General features: G+C 38.6%; 1 long non-coding RNA gene across 1 annotated transcript in view; it reads left to right on the top strand.

The window, feature by feature from the left end:
• The window catches only part of LOC126814797 (uncharacterized), a 37,308-nt gene extending 36,905 nt beyond the window's left edge, over positions 1-403 (top strand). The window contains exon 4 of the long non-coding RNA XR_007677760.2: positions 235-403. This is a non-coding gene — a long non-coding RNA (uncharacterized LOC126814797). The remainder of the gene's footprint in view (positions 1-234) is intronic.
• Positions 404-16,839: the final 16,436 nt, after the last annotated feature.

A 16,839-nucleotide genomic window follows, 5' to 3' on the forward strand; every position in this document is an offset into this window, starting at 1 on the left:
TTCTGACAAAAATCTCACTCCCCACTTCAGTGGAACTTTTGAACAATAAAAACTCAACAGAACTTGATATTACAGCAACGTGGACGAAATAGAACAAAAAGAGAGGAGCAAGTATGCTTGTACCAATATCTGTGAAAGTTTTCATTGCTCAAAAATATAACTTTTTGAGCGCCTAAAAAGTACAGTTACATTAGCAATAGGTTATATGCCGAATAAAAATTGTTTATATTTTAGGGACTGGACATTCTGGACTGGTCTACACCAAGACACAAAAGATAACTGGACCTGGTCGAATGGGAACGAAAAAGACTGGACAAATTGGAATTTTGGACTGGAGACAGTCGACGAACCTGTTCGCTCCTGTGTAGCTACCGTCACCAAGATACGCAACTGGTGGTTGCCTTTAAACTGCAGTGAACCGTTACCCTCCCTGTGTGAAGTAAGAAAAGGTAAAATAATTACACAGTTAATTGTTGGATTGAATGTTAGTTAAATAATCTATGTCTTTTCCCAAAGCTATTTCATATTTTAATCAAATATTGGCTTTCGGTATAGTATATCCATCACTATTTACTTATGAAAGTTTCTAATTATAAATGACGGTCACACAATAACTCTCTTTCTAATTGAGCTAGAATGTTCAAACTTGGTGTAGGTGTTTATTAGGTCATTGCCTTGATGGAGCGGTGAGAGTGGTGAAACTTGGTGTATAGTTTCATTACATCAATAACCTGACTAAGTTCGATAATGAGCATTCTCTGCTCGAGGTAAGCAGCGCGATAAGCAGTTTGATTGGCCGAGACTTTGGAACACATTAACTCTTCTTCTAATTGAGCTAAAATGTTGAAACTTGGTGTAGGTAAAAACCGAGGTCCCGTGTACACATTGGCGTGCACGTAAAAGATCCCTTGACAGTTGGAATTCGATATAAGAGTAGGCCGTAGTGCTGCAGTCCGGGCACAATTTCCCCCATAGCACACTGTATGACATATGCCCGTCTTCATTAGCCCAGTTCGGAGCAGAATAGTAGGACGTTAAACCCGGTTTCATTTGTTTATTAGATCAATGCCTTGATGGAGTTCGAAGATGAGCATTTTCTGCTTAGGGTAAGCAGAGATAAGCAATTTGATTGGTTGATGATTTGGGACGCTATAACTTTAGTTCTAAATAGTGAGTGTGCTGAAACTTGATGTATAGTTTCATTACATCAATACCTTGACTAAGTTCGATAATGAACATTTTCTGCTACAGGTAAACAGAGCGATTAGCAATTTGATTGTTCGAGACTTTGGAACACAATAACTCTCATTCTAATTGAGTTAGAATGTTCACACTTGGCGTAGGTGTCTATAAGTTTAATGCCTTGATGGAGTTCGAAGATGAGAATTTTCTGCTTAGGGTAAGCAGAGATAAGCAATATTCGATTTGTGGATGCTTTGGGACACGATAACTTTAGTTCTAATTAAGTCAGAGTGAGGACACTTGGTGTATAGGTTTTTTACATCAATACCTTGACTAAGTCGATAATCAACATTTCTGCTGAGGGTAAGCAGAGCGATAAGCAATTTGATAGGTCGAAACTTTAGAACACAATAACTCTCCTTCTAATTGAGGTAGAATGTTCAAACTTGGTGTAGGCCTTCATTAGGTGAATACCTTGGCGGAGTTCTTCGATGATGAACATTGTCTGCTTACGGTAAGCAGAGATAAGCAATCTGATTGGTTGATGCTTTGCGGCACGATGACTTTGGTTATGATGAAGTGATAGCAATGAAACTCCAAATATAGATTCATTATATCATTGCCTTGATTAAGTTCGGTGGTGAGAATTTTCTGCTTAGGCTAAGGAGCGATAAGCAATTTGATTGGTCAAGAATTTGGAACATAACAACTCTGCTTTTAGTTGAGGTAAAATGGTTAAACTTGGTGTTCATTAGGTGAATGTCTTGACTGAGTTCAATGATTAACATTTCGAGCTAAACCTAAGGTAATCTTGATTCTATCTGATAGTGAGTGATGAAACTTAGTGTATAGTTTGATTGCTCGATAATTTTGAAAAAATAAATGTGCGATTAATTAATATGTGTCATCTATCTATTTTGGGATTTCGGCGGGGGACATCAGCCTCACTGTTGACTTGTTGAACTACAAATGTGACAAACAGAAGTTCTTTTCATTCAATCTTACAATGATAGAACTCTTACAAAATGTTTCGACATGCCCATGATGTTCAGTTTTATCAGAAAAAGGCATGCTGTTACAAATATGTAATTACTTCCTAGAAATGTCTGAAAAGGTTCAGATATATTGACATGATTTCAGGAAAACCATTAAACAAATCCTATTTCACTAATTTTAAAATATCATCATTATGGTAAACCATTGATAATCACCAATTGTTTTATTATGAATGCCAACCACGGATATTAGCTTTATGGTGTGTTCTTCTGATTTATTTTTTAGGAGACTGTGAGTATATAAAATACCAACAATCGAGTCTGGTAGCTCACAATCGAGGTTTAGTAGATAAAGTTAGTGTTGAAGACTGTAAGAAGATTTGTGATAATTCTACTAAGTTCATCTGTAGATCATTTGAATATAATCCGTCTCGTAAATTCTGTCAACTTAGTAACGCTAACCATATTTTATACCCAGGAGCTCTACTCTCTCATGACGAGGAATGGGATTATTATCATAGATCCTGTAATAACGGTAAATTTTTATCACATATCCTGTAATAACGGTAAATTATTATCACATCATGTAATAACGGTAAATCATTATTTCACGCCCTATTATAACGGTACCGTAAATTAATATTACACATCTTGTAATAACGGTGCATTATTATCGTATGTCCTGTAAAATGAAATGAAATGAAATGGAGTTTAACGTCCTACTGTTCTGCTCCTAACCTGGGCTAGTGAAGACGGGCATACGCCATAAAGTGTGCTATGAGGGAAATTTTGCCCGGACAGCGGCACTACGGCCTACTCTTATATCGAATTCCAACTGCCAAGGGATCTTTTACGTGCACGCCAATGTGTACACGGGACCTCGGTTTTTCGTCCCATCCGAACGACTAGACAGCTTATGACGGTACATTATTATCACGGATCCTGCGCTAACTGTAAATTGTTATCACATAACCTGTAATAATGGTAAATTATTGTCTTACAGCGTATAATAATGGTAAATTATTATCACACATCCTGTCATTATTATCACAGATCTTGTACTAAAGGCAAATTATTATCTCAGCCCCTGTAATATCAGCCAATTATTATCGCAGATCACAAAATTATAGTTAGATAGGATATGCACAGCTTTCTATACATTTCTACTTATCTCCTCCTACAGGTGGTTTGATCAACATAGCTTCTGTCAGTCCTATTGGTATTTTACTAACCACACCCGTTTTACCATCGTCAACACTAGTTACTGCTATATCAACTACATCTTTCTTCATGTCATCATCGTCATCATCATTATCAGATATTACACCGTCTGCTGTAGGTAAGTATACACCAATATACAAATATATGGCAAACGTCTTTTATCTTAACTACATTAGGTGATTTTTTCCACTATACTGAAGAGCCGAGTTAGGTCGATTGCCTTTTTAGCCCTGATAACATAAAGTTTATTAACGCAGACTATATATCGGACGTGTAATATAATAACTCGACAAATTGAAGATGGTTTTCAAAACAGAGTGTGGGGTTACGATTGGCTTTTCTCTGGGGTGACTGTACTCAGGTGGGGTTATGGTTGGCGTTTATCTAGGATGACTGTACTCAGGTATGGTTACGATTGGCTTTACTCTAAGGTGCAAGGTGTACGATTGACTTTTGAGGATATGTTGCAAACATATTTTGACAACACTAGGCGAAGATAACCCAAACTAGTTTGTTGGATATCAAGCAGATATTGTCATTATATATGGATTGGCTTCACTCTAGGGTGACTGTACTCGGTAGGGTTACCGATAACCGTAGGCGGGGGGTGGGGGGAGGGGGTGCGATTGGATTTTTAGAATATGATGCAAACATTCGGCTTGGCAACCGTAATGACAACACCAGGCGAAGATAACCTATACTGGTTTGTTGGCTATCAGATATTGTCATCATATCTTAATAGATTTGAGTCGATTAATTTGAAGTGAAATATTACAAAGCTGTGTCATTTGTAGCTAATTCCCGAATTAGTCGGCAATTCGGGACCGCTGGGAATTTATTTGTCAGGATTTGTCATTTTGTTAGTAATATATTAATCAATTTCGTTTTATTAATTTGTTTATATTCAGTCTCGACCTGGCAGAACAAATTAACTATCTGCACAGAAATTGATCTAACGTCACGACCGCCGAATGATACTGTGCCGGAAGAGGTGATAGCCTTACAAAAAATGCAGACGGTTTTTAAAGATCGTCAGCTGACGTTAAAAAAGACGAGTGTTTCTGATCCGAGAACCTCTTCAACTTATATCGGTTCCACTGCTGTAATTGTCGCCTTCTCTGTAATTGGACTCATCGTTTTAGCCGATATCTTTACTTTTCCCGCTCATTTTAAAAATGTACAGAGACAAGCTTATTTACAGAGTCGACGCAGAAGTAGAAAAGAGAAACAAAAGCTTCGTGGGAAACTAATGGAAGGTCAACTAAATCGACCAATGGTTATCAGTTCAGGCCCAAGCAGTTCGGTAATATCGCCAGAAGCCGAGAGCGTCATAGCATCGAGAAAACGGCTGTTGAGTTCGATTACTCCACCAAAAACTGAAGAAATTGTCGTGGAGAATCACACACGTAACATGGAAGATAGCGGGTTCGGTGGTTGGGACGATATTGAACTTCAAGTCCCGGATGATTCGAGTAGTGGTGCCGTCTCAGAGGATCTGCCTTTAGACAAGGGGGATAATCAACAAAAGGTTGACTTCAGTGGCGATATTAAAGTTGGTAACAACTGGACAATTAGAAAACAGAAAATGTTAAACAAACAAAATTCAGTAGATTTCATTTATGATGGAACAAAATTAGTGTCAACACAGCTGTAGAATACTGGTAACTATTTCATATGACTATATAGAGTTATTTTTATAGTACCGAAATTATTGTTTTGCTTCATATCAGTTTTCATAAGCTTTTTAAACAAAGTGTAAAATTCGTAGACGATAAGTGTTCCGGAGAATATCGGTACATCTATTTTCAGTGCTTTGAAATAAAAGATGTTGTGTTGTGTAAAACTGTAGAATGCTTCGCACGGTTTGTAACGTATAAAAAACACTGCCCGATATTCACCAGCCATCGATATAACTTAGTTTAATTGAAGATAAGATACATCATTGAATGCACTAGTTTCTCCCAGTTCCCTGTCAACCTTGTACAGAACACATGACATCATGTATTTGTAGGCTATTAGATCAAGGTTGTTAGAACTCAACAATGACTACCACGCACCGGTGAAATTCAGCGTAATAAGTGCATCCGTGGTGTGAGTTCATTGCTTAAAATTTAAATATCATTTCGGTGGCGCAGTTAAACGCGGTACCAGGTCAGTCTCATTTTGTTTGTTCAAGGGACTCGAGTTTAGAAAAAAGCATTTTCAAACGGAACCTCTTCTATAATCCGAAGGCCACTGGATAGAAGATAACACTGAGTTATTTGTTATTAATGTGCATATTTCCTTTGTACTGTGAATTTTTCATTGCTTAGACCGCTCTTTGCATTTAAATAAACTATGGTACCTATAAAAACCGGGCCCAGAAAAAAAAACATGTCGGAAAGTAGCTGTGTTGAAGACATCGAAATCAAAATTCAGATTGGTATAATTATTTAATGTTCACTAATACATGTATATTATACATCTGTTTATAACTGTAACCGCGGTTTTTTTAGGGGGTGGGGTTATTTTAAAGAACAAGAAAGATAATTCTGGATATATTATTACAAACAATTCAGTGAAAATATTATATACTCTTAAAAAAAGTAGGGGATATTGAAATGCAAATACCTATGCAGGTTGTGATATGATAAATAGTCATGGACACTACTTGACATGCTTTGAGAGTAATGTTCACAGATGAAGAACTTATCGCCCCAACGGAACCACTGAGCTGCACATGCAACACGCAATAGCGCCATACACTTCAGGGAAGGGTTGATGAAAACTGCCGCGTGCTGGTGTATCTATCCATTTTTGCTTTCCTGTCGGTTCTTGCATGAGATTTACTGTTTAGTGTATCTTTGCTTTAGTGTGTTACGTTTAATTTGATCGGGAGACGTGTTCGTCAACGTCAACCGACAACCGACAACACTGCAAGAAATGGCCGTGGCACTGCAAGAGGAGTGGGTCAGATTGCCCCAAATCGTGATTGGGCGGTTGAATAGGAGCATGCCACGACGAATTGCTGAATGTCTGAGGATTGGTGGAGCAATTACTCATTATTAAGACAAAAATCAAAAACGTCCATTTTCACTTTTGACGGTGTATCTCTTTGCGAGTGAAATGGGGCCGTCAGATAAGCAGCCCATATGAATTGTTTATGTTCATGTGTAGGCAATTGGCCTGTTATTAACATACACTGGTTATCTCTAATAAAAACAGCAGTGCATTTCTGCAGTTTTGTATTGTTTCTGAATATCCCCTACTTTTTTTGAAGGGTATATTATGTTTAAATCAGATAGTTGCCTTCCTCACCTTCTCTGCATATTTTTGTATAATTTGTGATAATTGTTTTAATTAGTTGACAGTAGTAATTGCAAAAGTCGCAAAGCTGTTGCATAATTATAGAAGATAGTTGTGAATATGATCCGATTAATCGATTGAATCAATACACAATTCAATGTTTGTTATTGGGTGTAATTAGATGATTGATACTACGGGTAATATGATATATCTATAATATGTAGCTATATATCATTGTCAATATCTTAGTCCATGTACACAGTAGACCTAAACGCATGTTGTATTTGTCGAACCTTTTACTTTTAAATTGCTATATTAATTAGATGGGTGTGACCAACAAATGCAAATAAAAAGGAGCCTCCAGTATAGAAAGGGAGATGTCCATATATATTCCATCATATTAAAAACGTTAGAACCCGGCAGTGAGGCATGTTAATCTGGCATTGAGTTATGATGGCAATGAATCATCCATTGTCGAAAGCTTTTAAAGAGGATATAACTTCTTGGGGGTCTTTGCCCATTCTCGTTGTTGCCGTAGATTCAGAAATGCTGTTAAATTTTGTTAAAATCTTCGCAAATGTGACATTATCCCTTTAACTTATAATTAATGTATCTCCATATTTAACAAACAGGATAGATAACTCTAACTGTATCCGGTGTGTCGAGTGTATAAATATTAAGCATGTATGTATCCACATTGTTAAATAATGATATACCAATATTTTAAAAATGATTATCGTGTTTATGCAGTCCGTTGAGAGATTGAGCCGAGTCTTCGGGCAGATGGTTTTTTTTTGTTTTTTTTTCTATTTAAGCTTTGTTACCTTCCAGACTACTGTCAGCGATTTTGTTTAGATTGGCTTCCGGCGATTTGTTTTGATCGAATCTCTAGTTGACAGAAGTAAAGGTCTTCTGAGTTTTTCGAGATTTAGAATGACGGTATTGTCACTAAAAAAGTTAAAGAATGCGCTGTATGTATTTGAATAACGCAGATTATTTGATTTGCCAATAAGAATATATGATTAAATGTCTTGTGGAGATTCTACTCGTCACTCCAGACGATCCTTCTCCTCCTCGGTCACATATAATCGTTTGGTTGAGTCAATAAAAGAATTGATAGCAGCACTTTAAACCCCTGGCCATCCATCATAGATTACTTTATAGCCAAAATAATAGAAAAGCTCTAGATCAACCATAAAGCTAAACAATCACATGCTTATGGCACCAATGGAAGGTGTGGGTGGTGCACCACAGGGTTATTATTCCGTTCCCGATTTACTACGGTGAAAAGAGTGCAGCTGAATCAGGATCCACAGAGACGGGTCCCCCAAAACAATGAAATTATCAACAAAAAAATTATTTTAATTTCAGAATACATGTTAAAGTTTGTTCCCTTTCGGTACCTAGTGCCCATAAAGGTCTTAACGTGGACCCGTCTTCAGAAGAGTTCGCACAGCTAATAACGTATTGGTTGATCGTAAAACTTATGCTGTTATTAAGTTTCTTTTCATCAAGCCTAGACATAAATTATTCACAGAGAACTTGTCACAATTGGGTTAATCGTGGATGCTTTTGAACACAGATTCTTGATTTATTATTAGCTTGCACTCGGGATAGCGCTGACAAGTGCACACAAAAATATTGGTTGCGTAGCCGTGCTTCATCCGAATGGTTTTGTAATATACTATTCAAAAAAAGTAGGGGATATTTGATTTTGGGGGCATAATACTAAAATATGCAAATGACTACGAAAAAAGTCACTATAGAACCTAACAGAAGAAACATTTCCAGTTACATGTGACGCCCAAACGCACCAATAGCTACCGCATGGAATGCAGGTGATGCTTGGGATCATCATGGGGGTCCAACCCAAGATTTGCACGACTCTGACTTTGAATGTTACAGTCATTGTGGCATTGAATTCCAGGGTGGAAACATCAGTTTAATTGTTTTAGTGACCAGAAAACAAATTTTGATATGCGTCGGCTTACCCAAAATGAAAGGTTACGTGCCCTTGGCATGCTACAGATCGGCACAACACAGGCGGTTGTGGCGCGGACGATGAATGTTTCTCAGTCTGTCATAAGCAGGCTATGGTCCAGATACCGTGATACACAATCTGTACAGGACAGACCACGCTCAGGTCGACCAAGGGCGACAACTCAAGCCCAGGATCGCTTTATCCGTACCTTGGCCTTGAGAAATCGTGTCATCACAGCAAATCAGATCAGCGCTCGTCTTCAAACAGACACTGGTGTGAGAGTGAGTGGCCAGACGATTCGGAATCGACTGCATAGGGGTCACCTTCGCGCCCGACGTACTCGCGTGATCCCTTGTTTGAGAGATCATCACATTCAGGCAAGACGTCGTTGGTGTAGGGATCGTCAACACTGGGATAATCGACGCTGGAGCAATGTGATGTTTTCAGATGAGTCAAGGTTCACTGTTGATTTTTTTGACAGACGTAGGAGGGTGTGGCGTCGTCGAAACGAGCGCTTCCAAGACGTTAACGTCATCAGACATGATCGATTTGGGGGTGGTTCTGTTATGGTGTGGGGAGGCATCACTGTTGCTGGAAGAACGGCTTTACATGTTGTTGCAGGGCGTGTTACAGGCCAGTACTACCGGGACAACATCTTGCCAGTCCATGTTGTGCCGTTCGCACGACGTCATGGCCGCCGTTTCATCTTCCAGGATGACAACGCAAGATGTCACAGGGCCAGGATCGTTACAGGTTACCTCCAACAACAGAACATCACCACATTACCTTGGCCAGCACTGAGTTCCGACCTCTCCCCCATCGAGCATGTCTGGGACATGCTTGGACAGAGGTTACGTCAACGTCAACAACGTCCTGCCAATGTCCAAGAACTTGCTGCTGCGTTGCAACAGGAATGGGACAATCTGGACCAAAATGACCTTAGATGTCTCATTAGGAGTATGCCACGTCGGATCAATGCTTGTTTGGCAAACAGAGGAGGATTTACCCGTTACTGACTTGGTTGTGATGCTGTGGTAACTTTGCTGTTTGACCCCGGGTATCATTTTACCCTTATAATGGTCAGTCTGTGCCTTACTTAGTCTAACGATCATTTGGAATAAATCGATGAATGTGAACTTCATTTCATTTTGTCATTTGTTTCTTCGTCAGTTTCATTAGGTGACTTTAATAACACTTAAAAATCAAATATCCCCTACTTTTTTTGAATAGTATACTTTCAATACTGTATTTAACCAGCGCCGGATTAACCATGGTGGGGGGGGGGGGGGGGTCTTGAGCATGTGCCCCCCCCCCCCTCAACCTAACACAAGTGACCAGAACTTAGGCAGTATTATTCCACATATATGAATATAACTACAACAAATCTAATTAATTTAAAGTCGGTTAGTGATAAATGGGGAGACCTTGATGATACGAAGAGTCATATTCGCGAAGGTCGTAACGTCATCTGTGGCCGCCATTTCTTCTATGCGATGATCCCCGGCAGGGTACATGCCTAATCAAACACCTAAGTTGCGGCTGATGTATGATACATGGTGAAAACAAACTGCCTCCAGACTTGCATAAAAGGATCATAACGTTTACAACCCCCGCAAAACTCTTTATCCCAGTCCGATCCAGAAACTGTACATATCATACACACCAAATTATCAAAAAATTATAGACTCGGGACTGAACGTCGAAATATAAACGTTCCTCGATTCACCGGCAATAATGGGTACGTTTGTAGATTACCAACGGCATTTTTGAAAGATTCTGGGTTCAAAACTCGAATACAAATGGGTTCAAAGTTACCTTGGTTACACCTCCTAGTAGTAGCACAACAAGTTCTAACCAAATTATTGCACTAAAGAGGCTTTTAATGCGTTTTCTTGATACACTTCTCCGCTAAAAAAATACTTTGCAAATCCGATGGAGGGCCTCGGCCCTATCACTGCCCTTAGCAGATGTAGTCCTCAGATGCGCAACTGATTAATCCGGCGCTGCATTTAACTATGCCTTTTTTGCGTCACACAAAGAATATAAAAGAAACACAAGCTCGGTTTGCCCTTGGCCTCTTCTAATTTTCTGATATAAGATATTAAAGCCTCTTTGTTGTTGTAATCTATACATATTAATTTGGCTCAATTATTATTTGTAATATTTATAAAAAGAAATATAAATCGTTGGAAATGTTAAAATGCCAACGGGTAAATTAATCAATAGAAGTTAGACCTTTAATCAGAAACTAGACGCTGTAAAAACATTACAATTGAACTTCTAATCGAATGGTTCCCAGGGTCGTTTTATGACTAATTACGGTTTTTATACGCCCACATTTTCATGTGGACGTATATTGTCGTCGCGCCTGTCCGCCCGTCCATCCACAATTGTTTGTGGACACTCTACAGGTCACAATTTGTATCCGATTTCAACGAAACTTGAAATATAGATTTATCTCTTTAAAATCTCGGTTCCTTTCGATATTGGCATGTATCGGATCATAATTTACTGAATTATGGCCCCTGATTGTACGAAAATCCTGTGTTTAGCTTGTGGTCCCTCTAGAGGTCACAATTATTATCTGATTTACAAAAACGTTCAAATATTTCACCGTTACACCGTAAGCGTAATGTTGGTTAAGTTCGAATTTCGTGAAAATCGGACTAAAACTGCCAGAAAAAATGGCCACCAATTTTGATCCGATTTTAATGAAACTTGAAATACATGTTTATAACCCAAAGATCTTGGTTCCTGTCGATATTCGCACATATCTGATCGTACCTTCCTGGATTATGGCCCTTGAAGTTACGAAAAATCGCTTCTTGTTTAGCTTGTTCTCTATCCATCTCTTGAAAAATATGGGCGTATCCTGCCTGGCAGCCGCTGGTTTAGTTCTAAAGTAGAGAGATATAATTACAAACCACCAATAAGCTGTTTTGTTTACAGTGTCTTGAACTAAATAGTATTAATATCGAACTAATCGATTATTGATTTAGTTGTTCAGTTATATGATTACACACTTAACGATTTTAATTGATCAATTATATCTAAATACACATCCGCTGCTATGGGAGAAAAAGTCCGTCAAAGACAACAATCCCGTTATCGCCATTGAGCCAGATTGACTGAACTGGCCGTTCATGTATTCGATGAATAAAGAACACCATTTTTGGTGCAATATGTCCCAGTTGGTGCTGACGTGCCAAAACATTGTTTCATTTCATTTTAGTTTGAGTGGTAAAAAGGCAGTTTATTGTGTGTCAATTATCTGATTATTTCTTTTATTAGTCCCATTAGCACAGAAAGTAAGCAGTGACCCAATTTCATCCCATATTTTAAATTACACATTTTATATTACATTACATATTCAAAATTACACATTTTATGCAATATATTACATATTTTATGTAATATAGTACACAATGTATGCAATATATTCCACATTTTATGCAATATATTCCACATTTAGTATTATTCATTTTATGTAATATATTACACATTACAATATATATTCAATATAACACATTACAATATATATTCAATATAACACATCACAATACACATCACAACATATCTTACATATCACAATACATTTTCAACCTTTTACATTACAATACATTTTCAACTTGAGCAGTTTCAGTGCTAGATCGACTAGGCTAATTAACTGTTTACGATAGTTGATGTTAAAGTAGCCAAGTCTCTAGCTCAATATCAACCAAAGTCTTGAACATTGAAAACACAAATTATTTGTCAATTTAAATCAACATTGATGTTGTGATCTTACCGGGAAATGGTGGGCTTCTGATATCCAATATTTAAGACAAAATAAAAATTTTACCATTGGTACACGAATGGTGTACCATAATTGCGTTTTAGCATCATTTGTAACAAGGGACCTGAAGAACGAAGCTAGAAATATTCCAGAAGTCATGTCAAACGGTGACGCCATTTTCTTATCTGGAGAGTATGCGCAATAAATACGATTAAGACTTCTGGCGTATTTCGTCGAACATAACTGATTTGAAATTAGAGTAAAAACGGAAACGATTGAATGTAAATCAGTTTATATACATTCATATTACATTATTATATGCGTTGCGGCCCATTTGTGTCAATTTCTAGGTCCCAAATGTTAGTGATTTAGCTCCTTTAACTTACCAGATATATAATCCAGTACGGGCGGAGAATAAAATAACTGATCAGACCGACGATCAGATAAACAACAGTCTCTGTATGAACAAAACATCCGTATTATTTATCTTATGATGCCATTTTATTATAACAAAAAAAAAATGTACCTGGTAGGTGTATATAAATATTGAACAATCCAGACGAATCTCAACAACAATCATTAGGCTAATAACGTGTTTTATTATAATCTTTCAGCTCTACATAGTGCGAACGGACCTGCCATGGGCGTGGAGGGTGAGGTGGGTGTGTGGGGTCGAACAAGGCGTTGCAAAAATGTATTGCTTAACGACTATATCTGCCATTTTTGGAGGTGTGTGCGCGGGGGGGGGGGGGCTGTCCTTCGACTAGCATATCGTTCGACGTCAAACAGCGATGCGAAAATGTATTGCTTATGACTATGTCCGCCCTATTTGTTATTTGGCGATTGTTTTGGCATATATGAATATGGGGGGGGGGGGGGGCATCCACCGGATCCGCCCTTTTTGTAATATTTGTATCCAGTGTCGAATTTCAAATGAATTTGCTTTTGCCGTGAGAGACAATTAGTAGGTAAATATTATAATATAGCTTTATATAGAAATAAACTGAACCAGGTTAATCGACATTCACTCAATATTTCATTCAGTATGCTATGGTATTTGCACTATATTCATTTCCAAAAGAAACCGACGGTTGGATGGTCGAATGATCTAACTCGTGCCATTTAGATATTAAGGTCTGTCATCGATTCAAATAGCGGTTTTTTTTCATCCCACTCTTGTACGTGACAAGGAGTGAGTTTCGCCTACCTAACCTAATAAGACTGGGGTCAAGTATTCGGCCCAAAATCTAGTTCAAGGTTTACTTTCCTCTTTTCTAAGATCAGTGTCGCTGAAAACAACAACATATATATATATATTTTTCCTGAATTTATTGTTTTGACTTGCATATTTAACCCCTTCATTTACAAAATAGAGAGAGAGAGAGAGAGAGAGGGATGGGGTTTAACATCCACTCGACACAAAGTAGGCAATTTCGGGAATAACATATGGTTCAATTTTATTTCCATAATTCATTTGCGCGTAGGGGTCTTTAGCAGTGGGATGAAACCGGAGGACCCGAAGGAGACCCACGAGGTCTCCTTGTCACAGTTGACTCAATGACAGACTTTATGATACAGCGCGCACGTGCTAACCATTCAGCCATCCATCCCCCAACAAAATAGAGAAGGGGTTAAATTATATAAATAAGCTTAATACAACAAATTCATGAAAAATTTAGGTACTACTAGTAGGTTCTCAGTAATGTACTCAACATGCAATGTATTTGATTTAATCTACGTATTTAGCGTGATATATTTAGTATTTTGTATCGTCAAAACATATCATCTTTTCAGACCAATATAATGGACTGCTTGATCTTAATAATAGTGGACTGCTTGAAATATACATTTGTACTTTTGAACTATCTGTTAATGTGTATAATGTGCAGTACAAGTAAACTATTTGAAAATATCCAACAATTATTTAGAAATTTGAAAAACATAATTAAAACTATATTTACAGTACTTGTAAACTGTAATTACTAAAGAAAACAAACTCGGGAAAATTCTAATTACATCTTTTTGTTTCCACTACCATATTTTTTCAAAATTTAATTTATTCATTTTAAAAATTAAATGATAGAATTGTATTGGTAGGTGGGCCCCCATTAAGTCTCATGGCAACCAATATTTTCAGATCCAGTCCGCCACTGTCAGAGACAATTAGAAACATCTTACCTTTTGGTTAATTAGATAATAAAGGGAAATAACTCCATCAAACGATGTAATGTAACGATTCTTACCAATCAACCGAGGGCCCCGTAGTCCAAAAAAAAAACCTGTTAAAACAACGGCTATCGTATATAATTGAGAAGACATTTCCTAAAAAAAAACTAAAACAGAAATGATAAGATTGAAGCAGATTACAAGATTATAGGGAAAGATACAGACACACACGTGACATAGTGTCACCACACACCTGTATACGATCCCGATGTCTTTTTTACATGACACTATTTTGATTACTAAATTATATTGTTCGGATGGGATAAAAGAACAGAGGTTCCGTGTACAAATTTGCATACACGTATAAAAACCCTTGATAATTGGAATTCGATATAAGAGTAAGCCGCAGCCGCGGCGCAGCGCCTACTGCGACGGGGCAGTGGACTTTTTTTGGGGGGGAGGGGGCTCGCAACGGACGAAGGTGGGTGCCGGGGTGCAAGAGGACATCTTATGGCGGAGGGGGGGAGGGGTATCTCTTCTCGGAGTTTAGGGGGGCTTGGAGTCCTCCACCTCCAGAATTCTTTTGAAATTACGACCTGAAATGGTGGTCTGTGGAGTATATCTTGGACGTGCAGTCATAGCAGAAAAAGCTATCGCAGAGTGCAGGTAAGTGGGAAGGGGGTCCCACTGCCAGTCCGGACCCTATGATATCGGTTTGCGATTCTTGTCAAGCGAGCTGGTTGAGTGAGAAGCGGGGGCCCGACGGAAATATTGGGCAATTTACAAGACCTATCAGCCAGAAATAATATTTCGGGTTTCGGGTTATGGAAATATTTCTGATATCAACTTCCCGCTGCTAACCCACCCAACGTGGAATCGTTGATATCATATTTTTTTCTTCTGACTGATTCCCTTCGGGGTCCCCCTAACAAATAATTTCAGAATTCGTCGAAAAAAGGCCACTATGTTTCACGATTTTGGGGAAATGGGTCTTTCTTATTGTTTCTTTGTCACCAAATAGCCAGGCTCCTTCAGAGCCCGGGCCCAAAGCATTTGCCTCTGTTTCCCTAGCCATGACCCGTCACTGCTCCTCCTCCCCCGGACAATTTTGAAATTAGACGGCTGCAATCGCGTTTTTCAGCCCAGAAAATCGTTCCCTAGCGAACTCTGAACAATGAACATAGTGACAAGACAGGGACCCCACGACAGTGTGTTATTGGGCAAGTCAGTACAAAATATATGGCAGATAGATGTCAGAACATAACCAATAATATGAGACTAGGTGCAAGGTGCCACATTCCCAAATCAATACTCCACGTGGTGATCCCTGACTGCTGTCTATTACAAACAGTAGGTATTTTAGAACTATGGTCGGCTGGCTACGGGGGTGACTTTATGGCGTATCTTCAATAGCTAAGTCGGAGCAGAACAGTAGGGATTAAAACCCTATTTTATTTCATTTCGTTCCATTTAATTTCGTTCCATTTCTTTTAAGTAAACTATATATATATATTATTTCTACACCAATAAGACCCAATGCATTAAATAACATGATACATTTCCAGACAATGCAACATGCCAAAATGTGCATCAAGCAGTTATCAACGTGAACACCCACAAGACGGGTATATGGCACATGGTGCCTGGCCCTTATACTATAGGAAGACTTGGCATACCTTGCCACGTTCATGACATTCGTTACAAACTGTAGCGCTCGGTAACAAAACTGACCTGAGTGACACAGGTCAAAGCATCCAAAACGAAATTCATAATGATAGACGTGTGGTGTCTATCAAAATGACACGGTTAATCTTCCTACAAAACCCGGTCACTATTTGTCATTAACTGGTTTTGGACGTGCACCTGTTCGCGTCTGGTCTACTTCTGAATACATGTACAACGTTTACATCAAGGGCCTGGTGACCTTTGATTTTGCATGAGGAACAAGACCCGTCCTGACCCCCCCAAAACTATTTATATTATGTGTGTGCGGGAGAGGGGGGAGGTGGAAGGCCTTCCCAGTGCCACCGGATAACATAGGGACGTGTGGAATATGCTAGAGTCGATCTGTAGCATCTGACCCACGGTATATGTTTGACTCAAATGGGGGGTGGGGGGGGAGGCGAAACCCAAAACCACGAGACAAAGCTCGTCATTGCGTCCCTCTCACTTAACTCTCCTGGTTTACATGTATTGTTCAACACTTGCTTAAAGTGGGTCAAACAAGAACGTAG

This window comes from Patella vulgata, chromosome 3 (assembly GCF_932274485.2).
Source record: "Patella vulgata chromosome 3, xgPatVulg1.2, whole genome shotgun sequence".
Taxonomy (NCBI): Eukaryota; Metazoa; Mollusca; class Gastropoda; family Patellidae; genus Patella; species Patella vulgata.